Source organism: Garra rufa, chromosome 6 (assembly GCF_049309525.1).
Source record: "Garra rufa chromosome 6, GarRuf1.0, whole genome shotgun sequence".
NCBI lineage: Eukaryota > Metazoa > Chordata > Actinopteri > Cypriniformes > Cyprinidae > Garra > Garra rufa.
The window spans coordinates 15,704,798-15,710,797 of record NC_133366.1 but is presented as its reverse complement, the minus strand read 5'-3'; the positions used below and the strand labels follow the sequence as shown (position 1 = coordinate 15,710,797).

At 35.9% G+C, this 6,000-nt stretch overlaps 1 protein-coding gene across 1 annotated transcript in view; it reads left to right on the top strand.

Annotated features, from left to right (window-relative positions):
* Positions 1 to 1,109: 1,109 nt before the first annotated feature.
* Positions 1,110 to 6,000, top strand: part of adisspa (adipose secreted signaling protein a) — a 111,052-nt gene continuing 106,161 nt past the window's right edge. The window contains exon 1 of the mRNA XM_073843274.1: positions 1,110 to 1,117. The gene's annotated coding sequence lies outside the window, so the exon portion shown is untranslated. The remainder of the gene's footprint in view (positions 1,118 to 6,000) is intronic.

Below are 6,000 nucleotides of genomic sequence, written 5' to 3'. Positions count from 1 at the left end.
CATGTCAAGGTTTCATTCTAATTTCTTCCCGCTTCTGTTTCTTATAATTCTGTTTATTTATTTGTTCGTTAATTCGTGCATTCATTCGGTTTGTGTACCTGCGACGTCGACTTCACCCTTTATTTTTTTAGATTAAAACTTTTAGTTAGAACTGCTGTGGCAAATTATTGGTTGTAAGCTAATTTTAAATTCCCTATCGTTTTCTAAGTTTAATTTTGTCTACACCTATTTTGTCTTAAAATTGATTAATTTATTTATTTATTTTTCCACAGCAGAAATTCGCATGTTTGTCACCACGCAGTGCGGTATTAATTCTTACTTCGCTTTTTGCCTTTTAAATGTATCTCTTTTCAAACATCATTCGATCTAATCATTATATTAAAGTATTAAAAGTAAAATTAACGTACAAATTGCGATTGTCCGCGATTCTCATCTGAAGTTGTCTTGGCAAAACGTTGAATGAATGAAAATGTGCAAACGAAGTGTCTATTAAGAAATGCAAGGTAATTGCTTGGAAGCCACACCACCTTCTTGATGACGTATGTAGATACAAAGGATTTAGTAATGACCAACTTTGAGATTGAATAACCTCTACTTTGAAATACTATCTCATGATTACAGGGTTTGTACAGAGCAGTGAAAGTGACAATTACATACTCATCAAATGTACAGTTACCAGAGGTACCATTCTCTTACCATTGATAACAAACTCATACAAAACCATTTTTATTAGGCCTATCATTATTATTTATTAACGTTCACATCCACAGGCTTAACACTTTCACTTATTTTTAAGGAGTGGTGTCTATACCAACAACAGCCTACAACAACAAAACTAACGTACTAACAATTACAAAAAAAGAAATAAAAATGATCATTCTTTCTTCAATAAATTGTTGTAGGGCGTGGCAATAACTGCTTAATATGCATAGACGTGCATGCATAAACAGAGATTGTTGCCACACACAATTCTTTGTCTTCTGCTGTCATATTCTTGGCATAATGGGCTTGGGTGTGTATAACAATTCAAAGGCTTTATACAAACACACGCGACATGCTGTTTGAAGATATTATTTAGAATAAAAATAAATAAAAGACTTTTTTACATGCAAGACAGGTTTATCAAACCTGTTGTTAACTCAGACTATTAGTCATTTAATAACCCAAGTCATTACTCTTGGGTATGTTTCTTTATTGACGTTTTTTTTCCTTCTTCTTCTTCCGTCTGAACGCCTGCAACAATAACTTCGCCCTTTATTTATTTATTTAATTTATTATTTTTTTATTTTTTTATCATTCTATTCTATTCACAAATTTCTATTGATTTTCTCTCTTCAATTTGTATATGGTTCCAAGGCTTACCTGGAGAATCTGCTATATTAACTTTTTTATGATTTTACATCTGAAGGACCACCATCTTGCGGAGTTATGTAAATGTAACACACACAAACCAATTAATCAACGTTTCTGGATTAGAAACCTTAACCCTCTAAAGCCCACCATTGTAATATTACAACATAATTTTTAGCTTGACTAAAAACACCTTACTCATGTTTTGTTTTTGTTTTTTGTTTTTTTTTTGTTTCTCTCTAAGGCCACATTTACACAGTTAATAGATCTTATTGTTCAGCCTCGCAATGTAATTGGATGCTAGATTTTAAAAATAGGTCTATTTACATGGATATGAAGTTACACAACCTGCAAACTTCCTTTGAAGCACATCAGCTTGTTTTTCTGGACTGGATAAATCAACATTCAAGTAAGTATAAAGTCCAAAATATTATTTCTGTGATTAGTAATATGTCTAGATCATGCAGATATTAAGGTATTGTTCAATGCTTTGATCATTTCAGATTTTGAGCTTATGTCAGTGTTGTAGTTTTGCAACATTGGGTTAAAGGGGTTGCAAAATTTATCTTTGCACTTTGCACATTACATGGATAAATTGGGCTTCTCACCTGTACTATTTGAAAAAAATACTAATAGAAACATAGAGTTTTTGTATTAATTAAGTTGAAGAATAAATTATTTCCTCAAGAATGTTAAAGTATTTGTGTAGCAATATTTGAAACTGTCGTCCAAAATAGGAACAGTGACTTTGAGATGGACACTGATGATGAAAGTTTTACATGCAAGTGATTAAAGTTATAAAGTTAAGTGATTTCATTTAGTTCATCAAGTTGTGTAATTTAAGGATATATGTTTATATACAGTCAAGCCTGAAATTATTCATACCCCTGGCAAATTCTGACTTAATGTTACTTTAATTCAACCAGCAAGTTTTTCTTCACCACTTTTGCAGGGTGTTTTGGGTCGTTGTCGTGCTGAAATGTCCACTGGTGCCCGAGGCCAAGTTTCTCTGCAGATTGCCTGATGTTGTTGTTGAGAATTTTGATGTATTGCTCATTTTCATGGTGTCGTTTATTGTGATTAGGTTCCCTGTTCCACCGGCTGAAAAATATCCCCAAAACTTTAGGTTCCCACCACCATGTTTGACAGTGGGGATGGTGTTCTTAGGGTTGAAGGCTTCTCCTTTTTTACGCCAAATGAAGGCTACATCATTGTGGCCAAACAATTCAATTTTTGTTTCATCTGACCATAAAACAGAAGACCAGAAGTCTTCTTCCTTGTCCAGATGAGCATTTGCAAAGGCCAAGCAGGCTTTTGTGTGCCTTATCTGGAGAAGTGGTGTCCTCCTTGGTCTGCGTCCGTGGAACCCAGCGGTGTGCAGTGTTCATTGGACTGTCTGCCTTGAGATGTTGCCACCAGCAGAGCCCAGATTCATCAGGATGGCCTTGGTGGTGATCCTTGGATTCTTTTTTTACCTCTCTCACTATCCTCCTGGCCAGCACAGGTGTCACTTTTGGCTTCCAACCCAGGGCCGGTCCGTCCTACAGGCGAAGCAGTTTTCTGCCTGGGGCGCCAGGTGTGCGTAGGGCGCCGCCAGTGGCCCTTACAAAAAAAAAACAAAAAAAAAAAAAAACATGTGGGCGCTCAGGTGCCCCCCTCCTTTTCTACACAATGAACAAATAAGCAAGAATAAATACACTTTTTATTTACAATATTTCATCTGGCCTGGCTGATGCACTTGAACAGAGACACGATGCTGCTGCTTACTTCAGTGGGGGGATATGTCTCTGCACAACTGGCAGCCCCAGGCCCGCAGCCCAATCAAGACGTGCGCCGTCGATGTAATGTAAACACAAATACATGGTTGTGTATGGGCGCACATCACACCAGGCAGACAGGTGTAAAAATGAAAAGACACAATCCCTCAGGTGCGCAGGGCAGAAAACGGAGGAAAGAGGAGGAGGAAAGGAAAGCCCAATTAAGAGGTAAGCTATGTCAACAAAGCGCTGTTTTGCGTTTCTGTGTTATTTTAAGCTGATTGGCGCTAACGCTAGCGTTAGCTAAGTAATAAAAATAAAGGCAAAGCTAGCTAGATAATGCAATGTTATGATGAGCTATTGCTAGATTCATACAGATTGAGATGAATGCTCAACCCTCACGTTTGGGCTTAGTAGTTTTATTACCAAAAACTAGGTTACTACTATACACCTAACTGCCTTGAGTCTCAAAATGAGTAGCAGGCTGCACCATTATATCAGTGATGATGTGGTTTATAGCATGTTCAAGCAAATGTTTATTTTATTATTTTATCATTATACATTTTATTTTATCATCCTTGTTTAAAGGAGTAAAACTGACTCGGACTGGCTGACTTTGTTGTTAATTTTGTTAAAATATGCGAGCCATAAAAAACAAAAAAAAAAAACATCTTTTTGTTCTGTAATTTGTGGAGGGGGGGGCACCCAAATGCCAATCCTGCTGGGGCACCAAAATGTGTAGGACCGGCCCTGTTCCAACCACATCCTCTGAGATTTTCCACAGTGCAGAACGTCTTGAATTTTTTAAATAATACTTTGCACTGTAGCCACTGGAACTTCAAAACATTTAGATATGGCCTTATAGCCCTTTCCTTAAACTATGAGCAGCCACAATGCGCAGCCACAGGTCTTCAGTGAGCTCCTTTGTCTTAGCCATGACTGTCCACAAACCAACAGCGAGAGCTTCTGTTTTTTACCTGTTGAGTTGATTAAAACAGCTGTTCCCAATGAATCAGGGTAATTAGGATGCTTTAGAACAGCTTGGACTATTTGGAATGGTATAGAACTTTGGATTTTCCCATAGACTGTGACAGTTTGCAAAGGGTATGAATAATTTTGGACATGCCACTTTTTGTTCAAATGTAAATAAAAGCTGATAAATATTTTTTCCACAATGATGCCTCTTGTACATCGTCTTATTATCTTTTGGGAGAAGCCTGTGTCATTTCCGGTCAAAAAAAAAAACTTGCTGGTTGAATAAAAGTAACTTTAAGTCAGAATTTGCTAGGGGTATGAATAATTTCAGGCTTGACTGTATATTTTTTCATAACAGTATGACTTATTGTATCATTATTGTATGATGATTATTGTATATATTCATATAGGCCACTGATATAAGGTTACAGAAGCATTACACCATGCACATGAACCATTAGATGTCCTCTACATTTGTACAGATAGTAAGTAAAAACACTGAAAGTCTGCTACCCAAGAGCCCAGCGCTACAGTATCACATAATTTTCCTAAAAACTTACTGTTTACATTTTAAAGGTGAAAAAAATGTCACTGTGTTTTGTTTTGTTTTTCTATACTTGGGGCTTTGAGGGTTAAGTGCAGGAAGATGGCCCTCCAGCTTAGCTAAGGACCAAGAGGGTATTCAGTGCACTAAGCACAAAGATTTTACCTGGGATGGGCTTTAAGGTATTAGCTGTACAAAGATGAAAAACCCTTCCTGTTCTGAAGAAACAAAGGGGTTATTATTCAGATAAGGTTGCATCTAAAATGCAGCTATTTTAGGTTTAGGTTTAAAGAAGTATTGATCAACTTCAAGATATCTTTTTAAGGAACTACATTATTTTTATTTAAATATATTGATATTTTGTTCATATTTCAAGTATTTACTATTTATTAAATATGTGCTAAATTACTGCTATGGCTTGGCGATTTATGCACACAAACACACACACACACACACACACACACACACACCTTATGTTAATGCCCTCCAATCAAAATTAAGGGTACACTGTAAAGCAGTTAATAAATAAAAGTGAATTCATGTCGTGGAAAAATATTATTTTGGTTGTGAATGAATGTGGTTCACAGCACTGATGTACACATGCAAATCTAAAAAAGTAAGTCAGAGCCAGAGGTGTAAAATACTTGAGTAATTTTACATGATTACTGTACTTAAGTATTATTTTTGGGGATTTGTACTTTACTTAAGTACAATTTAAACTGACTACTTGTGTACTTTTACTTGATTACATTTCTAAAGAAAAAACAGTACTTCTTACCCCTTACGATTTTATTTAATCTTGAAAAGTACATTACATTTTTATTTTATCTCATGCACATTAAATATGGTAAATGGAAGAGAATTAATCGAATTAGTGGCAAATAATTATTTATCAATATCTGCTGAGAGAGAAAAAAACTCTAAATGCCCCAAATAAACAATTAAAAGAGTGATTACCCTTTTAGTGACATTGAATAGACAAGACAAAAAAGTGGCCTTTCAAAATGTAAATGTTGTATGTTTTAATTCTGTGTCTCTTCCCATTAATTCAACACATTCTTGTATTCTGTCTGGAATATGTTTTATGTCACATCTTGTTCTTCAAAGAGATAGTTCACCCAAAAATGAAAATGAAAAGTGCCCCTCAGAGGCAGCTTTACCCTATTTATATGTATTTTGACAAAACCCTCAAGACTTTTTTTCCAAGTAAGTTCTCTGAAGTCCAGAGGGTTCTGCCAGTGTGGTACGCTTCCCAACCCGAAAGCACTGCCTTCCACAAAAAGTCAGCAAACCTGAATGCACCCTATTAAATGACAAGCAGAGAGTGTCTGAGACAACATGCACTGGGCAGATCCTCCTAAAGTTTTTGTTTAA